The sequence below is a fragment of the Danio aesculapii genome, chromosome 6 (genome assembly GCF_903798145.1).
Source record: "Danio aesculapii chromosome 6, fDanAes4.1, whole genome shotgun sequence".
Taxonomy (NCBI): Eukaryota; Metazoa; Chordata; class Actinopteri; order Cypriniformes; family Danionidae; genus Danio; species Danio aesculapii.
Window position 1 is genome coordinate 42,932,021 of NC_079440.1, and position 16,892 is coordinate 42,948,912.

At 40.2% G+C, this 16,892-nt stretch overlaps 8 non-coding genes across 8 annotated transcripts; all 8 read left to right on the top strand.

The window, feature by feature from the left end:
- The first annotated feature begins 1,787 nt into the window (after positions 1 to 1,787).
- Positions 1,788 to 1,906, top strand: LOC130231290 (5S ribosomal RNA). The gene has a single exon (XR_008838016.1). It is a non-coding gene; the product is annotated as a 5S ribosomal RNA (ribosomal RNA).
- Positions 1,907 to 3,614: 1,708 nt separating this feature from the next.
- On the top strand, positions 3,615 to 3,733 carry LOC130231315 (5S ribosomal RNA). Its single transcript, XR_008838038.1, has one exon. It is a non-coding gene; the product is annotated as a 5S ribosomal RNA (ribosomal RNA).
- A 1,714-nt stretch (positions 3,734 to 5,447) lies between these two features.
- Positions 5,448 to 5,566, top strand: LOC130231316 (5S ribosomal RNA). The gene has a single exon (XR_008838039.1). It is a non-coding gene; the product is annotated as a 5S ribosomal RNA (ribosomal RNA).
- Positions 5,567 to 7,474: 1,908 nt separating this feature from the next.
- Positions 7,475 to 7,593, top strand: LOC130231317 (5S ribosomal RNA). The gene has a single exon (XR_008838040.1). It is a non-coding gene; the product is annotated as a 5S ribosomal RNA (ribosomal RNA).
- A 1,906-nt stretch (positions 7,594 to 9,499) lies between these two features.
- LOC130231279 (5S ribosomal RNA) lies at positions 9,500 to 9,618 on the top strand. The gene has a single exon (XR_008838006.1). It is a non-coding gene; the product is annotated as a 5S ribosomal RNA (ribosomal RNA).
- A 1,704-nt stretch (positions 9,619 to 11,322) lies between these two features.
- LOC130231280 (5S ribosomal RNA) lies at positions 11,323 to 11,441 on the top strand. Its single transcript, XR_008838007.1, has one exon. It is a non-coding gene; the product is annotated as a 5S ribosomal RNA (ribosomal RNA).
- A 1,907-nt stretch (positions 11,442 to 13,348) lies between these two features.
- On the top strand, positions 13,349 to 13,467 carry LOC130231282 (5S ribosomal RNA). The gene has a single exon (XR_008838008.1). It is a non-coding gene; the product is annotated as a 5S ribosomal RNA (ribosomal RNA).
- Positions 13,468 to 15,171: 1,704 nt separating this feature from the next.
- On the top strand, positions 15,172 to 15,290 carry LOC130231283 (5S ribosomal RNA). The gene has a single exon (XR_008838009.1). It is a non-coding gene; the product is annotated as a 5S ribosomal RNA (ribosomal RNA).
- Positions 15,291 to 16,892: the final 1,602 nt, after the last annotated feature.

Consider the following 16,892-nt stretch of genomic DNA (forward strand, 5'->3'; position numbering starts at 1 on the left):
GCTCCAACTTGCCTCAACACACCTGCACGGATGTTTCTAGAAAGCCTAGTAAGTGCTTGATTAGCTAGCCCAGGTGTGTCTGATTGGGGTTGGAACTAAACTTTGCAGGACACCGGCCCTCCAGGACCGAGCTTGGACATGCCTGATCTAAAGACTTTAAATTCGATTGCTTACTTACAATTGCTTTTCTCTGAGACTTCTGTCTGTCTCAGAGCAGCAAGGGAAAGCCAGGCTGTGTCATTCTCTTTCCTCCTCCAGGGGGCAATAAAGAGGCTTATTCTCCCACCTCTCAAAAGCAACACGCAGGGAAACTGTTTAGTGCTACAAGCTCCTCAGCTTAAGCTATAGCCCCACACAGGTTTCCAAAGTTGTTGGGGCCCGAAGCCCATACATACAATTTATTTACAAAAAGTATCCCCAGACATTGCAAGCTAACATTATAGTAATTTAACCTCACTCATTAGCACGCTCATTGACATTTTCATGGTCTACTGATGTGCCTTCGCGAAGTGCACACAAATGGATAAAACATTGAACCTTTTCAAGTCCTATATTTTATTTGTTTTCATTTTTAAATCAATAGCATGCAGGGCGTCGGGGGCCTTGTTAAGATCATTATATGAACAACTCCAATTCATTTGACGACATCAATTGCACTGTAAAAAAAAATCCTTAAAAAATGCAGTTTTCCGTATTTTATGTTTTTGTCTATTGTTATTTATTTCCCCCCGTTTATTTATGCTTTTGAATTGCATTATGGGACCTTGATCTTTCTTCCAACATCTTGTAACCTTGAAAAGTTCGAAAAAGTGACTTTTATTGCCATGTTTAATACTTGAAAAGTGGTATATTGTCTGGGTTGGTGTTGTAAATTCTGCTACAAAAACCAATGCATGCTATTTTCCATACTTTTCCTCTATGTTATCTCGTGTACGTTCTAGTATGTCAAACTGCAACACTGTCTGTAAAGGTTACTTAAAAGTATAGAGTTGAATTTTCAACATCAAAAGTCGACAGAGCACAGATCAGGGCCCCGTGATGCAATTCACAACCATAAATAAAAGGGAAACACTTGTGATCACAATATTCTGTTAACTGACCGGTTTTTATTTATTTATTTATTTTTTCTCATGTACACTTGCTCCGTCAAAAAGCGAAATAACTCTTTTACAAGGTCCATAAAAAATGGCGTGATGTTAACCTAGGCCTTTTACCCAATATCAAAATAGAATTTAGCTCATTTCACACACAAAAATCGCCGGCGGCAAATGCGTTAAATGCAAGCTGATGGACAATTGATCATTGCTTCTGATTAAACTCTGGCCCGTGACCGTTTTCACGTGCTGTCAGGTGTGCAAAATTAGCAATCTGTACCATGACAAACATGACATTTGTTGTACTGAAAAACAGCACTCACGTTGTGCTCTTTGCCAAAAAATGAACCAATAAATAAATAAATGTTAAAAATAAGTAAAAAAAAAAAAAGAGAAAGAAATAACGCAGCTGTGAGGGCAAAACGGGGGGCCAACCCAAAACTAATAAGGTGTATCTAATCAAGTGGCCGGTGAGCATCTATATATAGTAGTCTAGGGCTTCACAAGTCTGCTTTGAAGTTTCCCAAGCATCGGCTGCTTTTACTGCCATTAAAATGTTGTCATCGTAAGTTTGAATCTTGGCCTACACACTTAAGACAAGGGGGCTGTTCCTCTCGGTGTTGTGTCAATGCGAGTCATGCTGCGCTCGGTTCCTGCTGATTTTTAAATAGCCTGATTTTGACTGCGACATTCGCTTACGGCCATACCACCCTGAGCACGCCCGATCTCGTCCGATCTCGGAAGCTAAGCAGGGTCGGGCCTGGTTAGTACTTGGATGGGAGACCGCCTGGGAATACCAGGTGCTGTAAGCTTTTGGTTCGCCTTCATTTGTCAGCTAATACCCTTCTCCATGTGCCAGCTTTGCTGCTAGCATCTAAAGACTTTAAATTCGATTGCTTACATACAATTGCTTTTCTCTGAGACTTCTGTCTGTCTCAGAGCAGCAAGGGAAAGCCAGGCTGTGTCATTCTCTTTCCTCCTCCAGGGGGCGATAAAGAGGCTTATTCTCCCACCTCTCAAAAGCAACACGCAGGGAAACTGTTTAGTGCTACAAGCTCCTCAGCTTAAGCTATAGCCCCACACAGGTTTCCAAAGTTGTTGGGGCCCGAAGCCCATACATACAATTTATTTACAAAAAGTATCCCCAGACATTGCAAGCTAACATTATAGTAATTTAACCTCACTCATTAGCACGCTCATTGACATTTTCATGGTCTACTGATGTGCCTTCGCGAAGTGCACACAAATGGATAAAACATTGAACCTTTTCAAGTCCTATATTTTATTTGTTTTCATTTTTAAATCAATAGCATGCAGGGCGTCAGACAGGGGGCCTTGTTAAGATCATTATATGAACAACTCCAATTCATTTGACGACATCAATTGCACTGTAAAAAAAAATCCTTAAAAAAATGCAGTTTTCCGTATTTTATGTTTTTGTCTATTGTTATTTATTTCCCCCCGTTTATTTATGCTTTTGAATTGCATTATGGGACCTTGATCTTTCTTCCAACATCTTGTAACCTTGAAAAGTTCGAAAAAGTGACTTTTATTGCCATGTTTAATACTTGAAAAGTGGTATATTGTCTGGGTTGGTGTTGTAAATTCTGCTACAAAAACCAATGCATGCTATTTTCCATACTTTTCCTCTATGTTATCTCGTGTACGTTCTAGTATGTCAAACTGCAACATTGTCTGTAAAGGTTACTTAAAAGTATAGAGTTGAATTTTCAACATCAAAAGTCGACAGAGCACAGATCAGGGCCCCGTGATGCAATTCACAACCATAAATAAAAGGGAAACACTTGTGATCACAATATTCTGTTAACTGACCGGTTTTTATTTATTTATTTATTTTTTCTCATGTACACTTGCTCCGTCAAAAAGCGAAATAACTCTTTTACAAGGTCCATAAAAAATGGCGTGATGTTAACCTAGGCCTTTTACCCAATATCAAAATAGAATTTAGCTCATTTCACACACAAAAATCGCCGGCGGCAAATGCGTTAAATGCAAGCTGATGGACAATTGATCATTGCTTCTGATTAAACTCTGGCCCGTGACCGTTTTCACGTGCTGTCAGGTGTGCAAAATTAGCAATCTGTACCATGACAAACATGACATTTGTTGTACTGAAAAACAGCACTCACGTTGTGCTCTTTGCCAAAAAATGAACCAATAAATAAATAAATGTTAAAAATAAGTAAAAAAAAAAAAAAAGAAAGAAATAACGCAGCTGTGAGGGCAAAACGGGGGGCCAACCCAAAACTAATAAGGTGTATCTAATCAAGTGGCCGGTGAGCATCTATATATAGTAGTCTAGGGCTTCACAAGTCTGCTTTGAAGTTTCCCAAGCATCGGCTGCTTTTACTGCCATTAAAATGTTGTCATCGTAAGTTTGAATCTTGGCCTACACACTTAAGACAAGGGAGCTGTTCCTCTCGGTGTTGTGTCAATGCGAGTCATGCTGCGCTCGGTTCCTGCTGATTTTTAAATAGCCTGATTTTGACTGCGACATTCGCTTACGGCCATACCACCCTGAGCACGCCCGATCTCGTCCGATCTCGGAAGCTAAGCAGGGTCGGGCCTGGTTAGTACTTGGATGGGAGACCGCCTGGGAATACCAGGTGCTGTAAGCTTTTGGTTCGCCTTCATTTGTCAGCTAATACCCTTCTCCATGTGCCAGCTTTGCTGCTAGCATCTAAAGACTTTAAATTCGATTGCTTACATACAATTGCTTTTCTCTGAGACTTCTGTCTGTCTCAGAGCAGCAAGGGAAAGCCAGGCTGTGTCATTCTCTTTCCTCCTCCAGGGGGCGATAAAGAGGCTTATTCTCCCACCTCTCAAAAGCAACACGCAGGGAAACTGTTTAGTGCTACAAGCTCCTCAGCTTAAGCTATAGCCCCACACAGGTTTCCAAAGTTGTTGGGGCCCGAAGCCCATACATACAATTTATTTACAAAAAGTATCCCCAGACATTGCAAGCTAACATTATAGTAATTTAACCTCACTCATTAGCACGCTCATTGACATTTTCATGGTCTACTGATGTGCCTTCGCGAAGTGCACACAAATGGATAAAACATTGAACCTTTTCAAGTCCTATATTTTATTTGTTTTCATTTTTAAATCAATAGCATGCAGGGCGTCAGACAGGGGGCCTTGTTAAGATCATTATATGAACAACTCCAATTCATTTGACGACATCAATTGCACTGTAAAAAAAAAATCCTTAAAAAAATGCAGTTTTCCTTTTTATGTTTTTGTCTATTGTTATTTATTTCACCCCGTTTATTTATGCTTTTGAATTGCATTATGGGACCTTGATCTTTCTTCCAACATCTTGTAACCTTGAAAAGTTCGAAAAAGTGACTTTTATTGCCATGTTTAATACTTGAAAAGTGGTATATTGTCTGGGTTGGTGTTGTAAATTCCGCTCCAAAAACCAATGCATGCTATTTTCCATACTTTTCCTCTATGTTATCTTGTGTACGTTCTAGTATGTCAAACTGCAACACTGTCTGTAAAGGTTACTTAAAAGTATAGAGTTGAATTTTCAACATCAAAAGTAGACAGAGCACAGATCAGGGCCCCGTGATGCAATTCACAACCATAAATAAAAGGGAAACACTTGTGAATCACAATATTCTGTTAACTGACCGGTTTTTATTTATTTATTTATTTATTTTTTCTCATGTACACTTGCTCCGTCAAAAAGCGAAATAACTTTTTTACAAGGTCCATAAAAAATGGCGTGATGTTAACCTAGGCCTTTTATCCAATATCAAAATAGAATTTAGCTCATTTCACACACAAAAATCGCCGGCGGCAAATGCGTTAAATGCAAGCTGATGGACAATTGATCATTGCTTCTGATTAAACTCTGGCCCGTGACCGTTTTCACGTGCTGTCGGGTGTGCAAAATTAGCAATCTGTACCATGACAAACATGACATTTGTTGTACTGAAAAACAGCACTCACGTTGTGCTCTTTGCCAAAAAATGAACCAATAAATAAATAAATGTTAAAAATAATTTAAAAAAAAAAAAAAAAGAAAGAAATAACGCAGCTGTGAGGGCAAAACGGGGGGCCAACCCAAAACTAATAAGGTGTATCTAATCAAGTGGCCGGTGAGCATCTATATATAGTAGTCTAGGGCTTCACAAGTCTGCTTTGAAGTTTCCCAAGCATCGGCTGCTTTTACTGCCATTAAAATGTTGTCATCGTAAGTTTGAATCTTGGCCTACACACTTAAGACAAGGGGGCTGTTCCTCTCGGTGTTGTGTCAATGCGAGTCATGCTGCGCTCGGTTCCTGCTGATTTTTAAATAGCCTGATTTTGACTGCGACATTCGCTTACGGCCATACCACCCTGAGCACGCCCGATCTCGTCCGATCTCGGAAGCTAAGCAGGGTCGGGCCTGGTTAGTACTTGGATGGGAGACCGCCTGGGAATACCAGGTGCTGTAAGCTTTTGGTTCGCCTTCATTTGTCAGCTAATACCCTTCTCCATGTGCCAGCTTTGCTGCTAGCATCTAAAGCAGGGGTGTCCAAACTCGGTCCTGGAGGGCCGGTGTCCTGCAGATTTTAGCTCCAACTTGCCTCAACACACCTGCACGGATGTTTCTAGAAAGCCTAGTAAGTGCTTGATTAGCTAGCCCAGGTGTGTCTGATTGGGGTTGGAACTAAACTTTGCAGGACACCGGCCCTCCAGGACCGAGCTTGGACATGCCTGATCTAAAGACTTTAAATTCGATTGCTTACTTACAATTGCTTTTCTCTGAGACTTCTGTCTGTCTCAGAGCAGCAAGGGAAAGCCAGGCTGTGTCATTCTCTTTCCTCCTCCAGGGGGCAATAAAGAGGCTTATTCTCCCACCTCTCAAAAGCAACACGCAGGGAAACTGTTTAGTGCTACAAGCTCCTCAGCTTAAGCTATAGCCCCACACAGGTTTCCAAAGTTGTTGGGGCCCGAAGCCCATACATACAATTTATTTACAAAAAGTATCCCCAGACATTGCAAGCTAACATTATAGTAATTTAACCTCACTCATTAGCACGCTCATTGACATTTTCATGGTCTACTGATGTGCCTTCGCGAAGTGCACACAAATGGATAAAACATTGAACCTTTTCAAGTCCTATATTTTATTTGTTTTCATTTTTAAATCAATAGCATGCAGGGCGTCGGGGGCCTTGTTAAGATCATTATATGAACAACTCCAATTCATTTGACGACATCAATTGCACTGTAAAAAAAAATCCTTAAAAAAATGCAGTTTTCCGTATTTTATGTTTTTGTCTATTGTTATTTATTTCCCCCCGTTTATTTATGCTTTTGAATTGCATTATGGGACCTTGATCTTTCTTCCAACATCTTGTAACCTTGAAAAGTTCGAAAAAGTGACTTTTATTGCCATGTTTAATACTTGAAAAGTGGTATATTGTCTGGGTTGGTGTTGTAAATTCCGCTCCAAAAACCAATGCATGCTATTTTCCATACTTTTCCTCTATGTTATCTTGTGTACGTTCTAGTATGTCAAACTGCAACACTGTCTGTAAAGGTTACTTAAAAGTATAGAGTTGAATTTTCAACATCAAAAGTAGACAGAGCACAGATCAGGGCCCCGTGATGCAATTCACAACCATAAATAAAAGGGAAACACTTGTGAATCACAATATTCTGTTAACTGACCGGTTTTTATTTATTTATTTATTTTTTCTCATGTACACTTGCTCCGTCAAAAAGCGAAATAACTTTTTTACAAGGTCCATAAAAAATGGCGTGATGTTAACCTAGGCCTTTTATCCAATATCAAAATAGAATTTAGCTCATTTCACACACAAAAATCGCCGGCGGCAAATGCGTTAAATGCAAGCTGATGGACAATTGATCATTGCTTCTGATTAAACTCTGGCCCGTGACCGTTTTCACGTGCTGTCGGGTGTGCAAAATTAGCAATCTGTACCATGACAAACATGACATTTGTTGTACTGAAAAACAGCACTCACGTTGTGCTCTTTGCCAAAAAAATGAACCAATAAATAAATAAATGTTAAAAATAATTAAAAAAAAAAAAAAAAGAAAGAAATAACGCAGCTGTGAGGGCAAAACGGGGGGCCAACCCAAAACTAATAAGGTGTATCTAATCAAGTGGCCGGTGAGCATCTATATATAGTAGTCTAGGGCTTCACAAGTCTGCTTTGAAGTTTCCCAAGCATCGGCTGCTTTTACTGCCATTAAAATGTTGTCATCGTAAGTTTGAATCTTGGCCTACACACTTAAGACAAGGGGGCTGTTCCTCTCGGTGTTGTGTCAATGCGAGTCATGCTGCGCTCGGTTCCTGCTGATTTTTAAATAGCCTGATTTTGACTGCGACATTCGCTTACGGCCATACCACCCTGAGCACGCCCGATCTCGTCCGATCTCGGAAGCTAAGCAGGGTCGGGCCTGGTTAGTACTTGGATGGGAGACCGCCTGGGAATACCAGGTGCTGTAAGCTTTTGGTTCGCCTTCATTTGTCAGCTAATACCCTTCTCCATGTGCCAGCTTTGCTGCTAGCATCTAAAGCAGGGGTGTCCAAACTCGGTCCTGGAGGGCCGGTGTCCTGCAGATTTTAGCTCCAACTTGCCTCAACACACCTGCACGGATGTTTCTAGAAAGCCTAGTAAGTGCTTGATTAGCTAGCCCAGGTGTGTCTGATTGGGGTTGGAACTAAACTTTGCAGGACACCGGCCCTCCAGGACCGAGCTTGGACATGCCTGATCTAAAGACTTTAAATTCGATTGCTTACTTACAATTGCTTTTCTCTGAGACTTCTGTCTGTCTCAGAGCAGCAAGGGAAAGCCAGGCTGTGTCATTCTCTTTCCTCCTCCAGGGGGCAATAAAGAGGCTTATTCTCCCACCTCTCAAAAGCAACACGCAGGGAAACTGTTTAGTGCTACAAGCTCCTCCGCTTAAGCTATAGCCCCACACAGGTTTCCAAAGTTGTTGGGGCCCGAAGCCCATACATACAATTTATTTACAAAAAGTATCCCCAGACATTGCAAGCTAACATTATAGTAATTTAACCTCACTCATTAGCACGCTCATTGACATTTTCATGGTCTACTGATGTGCCTTCGCGAAGTGCACACAAATGGATAAAACATTGAACCTTTTCAAGTCCTATATTTTATTTGTTTTCATTTTTAAATCAATAGCATGCAGGGTGTCGGGGGCCTTGTTAAGATCATTATATGAACAACTCCAATTCATTTGACGACATCAATTGCACTGTAAAAAAAAAATCCTTAAAAAAATGCAGTTTTACGTATTTTATGTTTTTGTCTATTGTTATTTATTTCCCCCCGTTTATTTATGCTTTTGAATTGCATTATGGGACCTTGATCTTTCTTCCAACATCTTGTAACCTTGAAAAGTTCGAAAAAGTGACTTTTATTGCCATGTTTAATACTTGAAAAGTGGTATATTGTCTGGGTTGGTGTTGTAAATTCGGCTACAAAAACCAATGCATGCTATTTTCCATACTTTTCCTCTATGTTATCTCGTGTACGTTCTAGTATGTCAAACTGCAACACTGTCTGTAAAGGTTACTTAAAAGTATAGAGTTGAATTTTCAACATCAAAAGTCGACAGAGCACAGATCAGGGCCCCGTGATGCAATTCACAACCATAAATAAAAGGGAAACACTTGTGATCACAATATTCTGTTAACTGACCGGTTTTTATTTATTTATTTATTTTTTCTCATGTACACTTGCTCCGTCAAAAAGCGAAATAACTCTTTTACAAGGTCCATAAAAAATGGCGTGATGTTAACCTAGGCCTTTTACCCAATATCAAAATAGAATTTAGCTCATTTCACACACAAAAATCGCCGGCGGCAAATGCGTTAAATGCAAGCTGATGGACAATTGATCATTGCTTCTGATTAAACTCTGGCCCGTGACCGTTTTCACGTGCTGTCAGGTGTGCAAAATTAGCAATCTGTACCATGACAAACATGACATTTGTTGTACTGAAAAACAGCACTCACGTTGTGCTCTTTGCCAAAAAATGAACCAATAAATAAATAAATGTTAAAAATAAGTAAAAAAAAAAAAAAAGAAAGAAATAACGCAGCTGTGAGGGCAAAACGGGGGGCCAACCCAAAACTAATAAGGTGTATCTAATCAAGTGGCCGGTGAGCATCTATATATAGTAGTCTAGGGCTTCACAAGTCTGCTTTGAAGTTTCCCAAGCATCGGCTGCTTTTACTGCCATTAAAATGTTGTCATCGTAAGTTTGAATCTTGGCCTACACACTTAAGACAAGGGGGCTGTTCCTCTCGGTGTTGTGTCAATGCGAGTCATGCTGCGCTCGGTTCCTGCTGATTTTTAAATAGCCTGATTTTGACTGCGACATTCGCTTACGGCCATACCACCCTGAGCACGCCCGATCTCGTCCGATCTCGGAAGCTAAGCAGGGTCGGGCCTGGTTAGTACTTGGATGGGAGACCGCCTGGGAATACCAGGTGCTGTAAGCTTTTGGTTCGCCTTCATTTGTCAGCTAATACCCTTCTCCATGTGCCAGCTTTGCTGCTAGCATCTAAAGACTTTAAATTCGATTGCTTACATACAATTGCTTTTCTCTGAGACTTCTGTCTGTCTCAGAGCAGCAAGGGAAAGCCAGGCTGTGTCATTCTCTTTCCTCCTCCAGGGGGCGATAAAGAGGCTTATTCTCCCACCTCTCAAAAGCAACACGCAGGGAAACTGTTTAGTGCTACAAGCTCCTCAGCTTAAGCTATAGCCCCACACAGGTTTCCAAAGTTGTTGGGGCCCGAAGCCCATACATACAATTTATTTACAAAAAGTATCCCCAGACATTGCAAGCTAACATTATAGTAATTTAACCTCACTCATTAGCACGCTCATTGACATTTTCATGGTCTACTGATGTGCCTTCGCGAAGTGCACACAAATGGATAAAACATTGAACCTTTTCAAGTCCTATATTTTATTTGTTTTCATTTTTAAATCAATAGCATGCAGGGTGTCGGGGGCCTTGTTAAGATCATTATATGAACAACTCCAATTCATTTGACGACATCAATTGCACTGTAAAAAAAAATCCTTAAAAAAATGCAGTTTTCCGTATTTTATGTTTTTGTCTATTGTTATTTATTTCCCCCCGTTTATTTATGCTTTTGAATTGCATTATGGGACCTTGATCTTTCTTCCAACATCTTGTAACCTTGAAAAGTTCGAAAAAGTGACTTTTATTGCCATGTTTAATACTTGAAAAGTGGTATATTGTCTGGGTTGGTGTTGTAAATTCTGCTACAAAAACCAATGCATGCTATTTTCCATACTTTTCCTCTATGTTATCTCGTGTACGTTCTAGTATGTCAAACTGCAACACTGTCTGTAAAGGTTACTTAAAAGTATAGAGTTGAATTTTCAACATCAAAAGTCGACAGAGCACAGATCAGGGCCCCGTGATGCAATTCACAACCATAAATAAAAGGGAAACACTTGTGATCACAATATTCTGTTAACTGACCGGTTTTTATTTATTTATTTATTTTTTCTCATGTACACTTGCTCCGTCAAAAAGCGAAATAACTTTTTTACAAGGTCCATAAAAAATGGCGTGATGTTAACCTAGGCCTTTTATCCAATATCAAAATAGAATTTAGCTCATTTCACACACAAAAATCGCCGGCGGCAAATGCGTTAAATGCAAGCTGATGGACAATTGATCATTGCTTCTGATTAAACTCTGGCCCGTGACCGTTTTCACGTGCTGTCAGGGTGTGCAAAATTAGCAATCTGTACCATGACAAACATGACATTTGTTGTACTGAAAAACAGCACTCACGTTGTGCTCTTTGCCAAAAAATGAACCAATAAATAAATAAATGTTAAAAATAAGTAAAAAAAAAAAAAAAGAAAGAAATAACGCAGCTGTGAGGGCAAAACGGGGGGCCAACCCAAAACTAATAAGGTGTATCTAATCAAGTGGCCGGTGAGCATCTATATATAGTAGTCTAGGGCTTCACAAGTCTGCTTTGAAGTTTCCCAAGCATCGGCTGCTTTTACTGCCATTAAAATGTTGTCATCGTAAGTTTGAATCTTGGCCTACACACTTAAGACAAGGGGGCTGTTCCTCTCGGTGTTGTGTCAATGCGAGTCATGCTGCGCTCGGTTCCTGCTGATTTTTAAATAGCCTGATTTTGACTGCGACATTCGCTTACGGCCATACCACCCTGAGCACGCCCGATCTCGTCCGATCTCGGAAGCTAAGCAGGGTCGGGCCTGGTTAGTACTTGGATGGGAGACCGCCTGGGAATACCAGGTGCTGTAAGCTTTTGGTTCGCCTTCATTTGTCAGCTAATACCCTTCTCCATGTGCCAGCTTTGCTGCTAGCATCTAAAGCAGGGGTGTCCAAACTCGGTCCTGGAGGGCCGGTGTCCTGCAGATTTTAGCTCCAACTTGCCTCAACACACCTGCACGGATGTTTCTAGAAAGCCTAGTAAGTGCTTGATTAGCTAGCCCAGGTGTGTCTGATTGGGGTTGGAACTAAACTTTGCAGGACACCGGCCCTCCAGGACCGAGCTTGGACATGCCTGATCTAAAGACTTTAAATTCGATTGCTTACTTACAATTGCTTTTCTCTGAGACTTCTGTCTGTCTCAGAGCAGCAAGGGAAAGCCAGGCTGTGTCATTCTCTTTCCTCCTCCAGGGGGCGATAAAGAGGCTTATTCTCCCACCTCTCAAAAGCAACACGCAGGGAAACTGTTTAGTGCTACAAGCTCCTCCGCTTAAGCTATAGCCCCACACAGGTTTCCAAAGTTGTTGGGGCCCGAAGCCCATACATACAATTTATTTACAAAAAGTATCCCCAGACATTGCAAGCTAACATTATAGTAATTTAACCTCACTCATTAGCACGCTCATTGACATTTTCATGGTCTACTGATGTGCCTTCGCGAAGTGCACACAAATGGATAAAACATTGAACCTTTTCAAGTCCTATATTTTATTTGTTTTCATTTTTAAATCAATAGCATGCAGGGTGTCGGGGGCCTTGTTAAGATCATTATATGAACAACTCCAATTCATTTGACGACATCAATTGCACTGTAAAAAAAAAATCCTTAAAAAAATGCAGTTTTCCGTATTTTATGTTTTTGTCTATTGTTATTTATTTCCCCCCGTTTATTTATGCTTTTGAATTGCATTATGGGACCTTGATCTTTCTTCCAACATCTTGTAACCTTGAAAAGTTCGAAAAAGTGACTTTTATTGCCATGTTTAATACTTGAAAAGTGGTATATTGTCTGGGTTGGTGTTGTAAATTCGGCTACAAAAACCAATGCATGCTATTTTCCATACTTTTCCTCTATGTTATCTCGTGTACGTTCTAGTATGTCAAACTGCAACACTGTCTGTAAAGGTTACTTAAAAGTATAGAGTTGAATTTTCAACATCAAAAGTCGACAGAGCACAGATCAGGGCCCCGTGATGCAATTCACAACCATAAATAAAAGGGAAACACTTGTGATCACAATATTCTGTTAACTGACCGGTTTTTATTTATTTATTTATTTTTTCTCATGTACACTTGCTCCGTCAAAAAGCGAAATAACTCTTTTACAAGGTCCATAAAAAATGGCGTGATGTTAACCTAGGCCTTTTACCCAATATCAAAATAGAATTTAGCTCATTTCACACACAAAAATCGCCGGCGGCAAATGCGTTAAATGCAAGCTGATGGACAATTGATCATTGCTTCTGATTAAACTCTGGCCCGTGACCGTTTTCACGTGCTGTCAGGTGTGCAAAATTAGCAATCTGTACCATGACAAACATGACATTTGTTGTACTGAAAAACAGCACTCACGTTGTGCTCTTTGCCAAAAAATGAACCAATAAATAAATAAATGTTAAAAATAAGTAAAAAAAAAAAAAAAAGAAAGAAATAACGCAGCTGTGAGGGCAAAACGGGGGGCCAACCCAAAACTAATAAGGTGTATCTAATCAAGTGGCCGGTGAGCATCTATATATAGTAGTCTAGGGCTTCACAAGTCTGCTTTGAAGTTTCCCAAGCATCGGCTGCTTTTACTGCCATTAAAATGTTGTCATCGTAAGTTTGAATCTTGGCCTACACACTTAAGACAAGGGGGCTGTTCCTCTCGGTGTTGTGTCAATGCGAGTCATGCTGCGCTCGGTTCCTGCTGATTTTTAAATAGCCTGATTTTGACTGCGACATTCGCTTACGGCCATACCACCCTGAGCACGCCCGATCTCGTCCGATCTCGGAAGCTAAGCAGGGTCGGGCCTGGTTAGTACTTGGATGGGAGACCGCCTGGGAATACCAGGTGCTGTAAGCTTTTGGTTCGCCTTCATTTGTCAGCTAATACCCTTCTCCATGTGCCAGCTTTGCTGCTAGCATCTAAAGACTTTAAATTCGATTGCTTACATACAATTGCTTTTCTCTGAGACTTCTGTCTGTCTCAGAGCAGCAAGGGAAAGCCAGGCTGTGTCATTCTCTTTCCTCCTCCAGGGGGCGATAAAGAGGCTTATTCTCCCACCTCTCAAAAGCAACACGCAGGGAAACTGTTTAGTGCTACAAGCTCCTCAGCTTAAGCTATAGCCCCACACAGGTTTCCAAAGTTGTTGGGGCCCGAAGCCCATACATACAATTTATTTACAAAAAGTATCCCCAGACATTGCAAGCTAACATTATAGTAATTTAACCTCACTCATTAGCACGCTCATTGACATTTTCATGGTCTACTGATGTGCCTTCGCGAAGTGCACACAAATGGATAAAACATTGAACCTTTTCAAGTCCTATATTTTATTTGTTTTCATTTTTAAATCAATAGCATGCAGGGCGTCGGGGGCCTTGTTAAGATCATTATATGAACAACTCCAATTCATTTGACGACATCAATTGCACTGTAAAAAAAAAATCCTTAAAAAAATGCAGTTTTCCTTTTTATGTTTTTGTCTATTGTTATTTATTTCACCCCGTTTATTTATGCTTTTGAATTGCATTATGGGACCTTGATCTTTCTTCCAACATCTTGTAACCTTGAAAAGTTCGAAAAAGTGACTTTTATTGCCATGTTTAATACTTGAAAAGTGGTATATTGTCTGGGTTGGTGTTGTAAATTCTGCTACAAAAACCAATGCATGCTATTTTCCATACTTTTCCTCTATGTTATCTCGTGTACGTTCTAGTATGTCAAACTGCAACACTGTCTGTAAAGGTTACTTAAAAGTATAGAGTTGAATTTTCAACATCAAAAGTCGACAGAGCACAGATCAGGGCCCCGTGATGCAATTCACAACCATAAATAAAAGGGAAACACTTGTGATCACAATATTCTGTTAACTGACCGGTTTTTATTTATTTATTTATTTTTTCTCATGTACACTTGCTCCGTCAAAAAGCGAAATAACTCTTTTACAAGGTCCATAAAAAATGGCGTGATGTTAACCTAGGCCTTTTACCCAATATCAAAATAGAATTTAGCTCATTTCACACACAAAAATCGCCGGCGGCAAATGCGTTAAATGCAAGCTGATGGACAATTGATCATTGCTTCTGATTAAACTCTGGCCCGTGACCGTTTTCACGTGCTGTCGGGTGTGCAAAATTAGCAATCTGTACCATGACAAACATGACATTTGTTGTACTGAAAAACAGCACTCACGTTGTGCTCTTTGCCAAAAAATGAACCAATAAATAAATAAATGTTAAAAATAAGTAAAAAAAAAAAAAAAGAGAAAGAAATAACGCAGCTGTGAGGGCAAAACGGGGGGCCAACCCAAAACTAATAAGGTGTATCTAATCAAGTGGCCGGTGAGCATCTATATATAGTAGTCTAGGGCTTCACAAGTCTGCTTTGAAGTTTCCCAAGCATCGGCTGCTTTTACTGCCATTAAAATGTTGTCATCGTAAGTTTGAATCTTGGCCTACACACTTAAGACAAGGGGGCTGTTCCTCTCGGTGTTGTGTCAATGCGAGTCATGCTGCGCTCGGTTCCTGCTGATTTTTAAATAGCCTGATTTTGACGGCGACATTCGCTTACGGCCATACCACCCTGAGCACGCCCGATCTCGTCCGATCTCGGAAGCTAAGCAGGGTCGGGCCTGGTTAGTACTTGGATGGGAGACCGCCTGGGAATACCAGGTGCTGTAAGCTTTTGGTTCGCCTTCATTTGTCAGCTAATACCCTTCTCCATGTGCCAGCTTTGCTGCTAGCATCTAAAGACTTTAAATTCGATTGCTTACATTACAATTGCTTTTCTCTGAGACTTCTGTCTGTCTCAGAGCAGCAAGGGAAAGCCAGGCTGTGTCATTCTCTTTCCTCCTCCAGGGGGCGAATAAAGAGGCTTATTCTCCCACCTCTCAAAAGCAACACGCAGGGAAACTGTTAGTGCTACAAGCTCCTCAGCTTAAGCTATAGCCCCACACAGGTTTCCAAAGTTGTTGGGGCCCGAAGCCCATACATACAATTTATTTACAAAAAGTATCCCCAGACATTGCAAGCTAACATTATAGTAATTTAACCTCACTCATTAGCACGCTCATTGACATTTTCATGGTCTACTGATGTGCCTTCGCGAAGTGCACACAAATGGATAAAACATTGAACCTTTTCAAGTCCTATATTTTATTTGTTTTCATTTTTAAATCAATAGCATGCAGGGCGTCAGACAGGGGGCCTTGTTAAGATCATTATATGAACAACTCCAATTCATTTGACGACATCAATTGCACTGTAAAAAAAAATCCTTAAAAAAATGCAGTTTTCCTTTTTATGTTTTTGTCTATTGTTATTTATTTCACCCCGTTTATTTATGCTTTTGAATTGCATTATGGGACCTTGATCTTTCTTCCAACATCTTGTAACCTTGAAAAGTTCGAAAAAGTGACTTTTATTGCCATGTTTAATACTTGAAAAGTGGTATATTGTCTGGGTTGGTGTTGTAAATTCCGCTACAAAAACCAATGCATGCTATTTTCCATACTTTTCCTCTATGTTATCTCGTGTACGTTCTAGTATGTCAAACTGCAACACTGTCTGTAAAGGTTACTTAAAAGTATAGAGTTGAATTTTCAACATCAAAAGTCGACAGAGCACAGATCAGGGCCCCGTGATGCAATTCACAACCATAAATAAAAGGGAAACACTTGTGATCACAATATTCTGTTAACTGACCGGTTTTTATTTATTTATTTATTTTTTCTCATGTACACTTGCTCCGTCAAAAAGCGAAATAACTCTTTTACAAGGTCCATAAAAAATGGCGTGATGTTAACCTAGGCCTTTTACCCAATATCAAAATAGAATTTAGCTCATTTCACACACAAAAATCGCCGGCGGCAAATGCGTTAAATGCAAGCTGATGGACAATTGATCATTGCTTCTGATTAAACTCTGGCCCGTGACCGTTTTCACGTGCTGTCAGGTGTGCAAAATTAGCAATCTGTACCATGACAAACATGACATTTGTTGTACTGAAAAACAGCACTCACGTTGTGCTCTTTGCCAAAAAATGAACCAATAAATAAATAAATGTTAAAAATAAGTAAAAAAAAAAAAAAGAGAAAGAAATAACGCAGCTGTGAGGGCAAAACGGGGGGCCAACCCAAAACTAATAAGGTGTATCTAATCAAGTGGCCGGTGAGCATCTATATATAGTAGTCTAGGGCTTCACAAGTCTGCTTTGAAGTTTCCCAAGCATCGGCTGCTTTTACTGCCATTAAAATGTTGTCATCGTAAGTTTGAATCTTGGCCTAC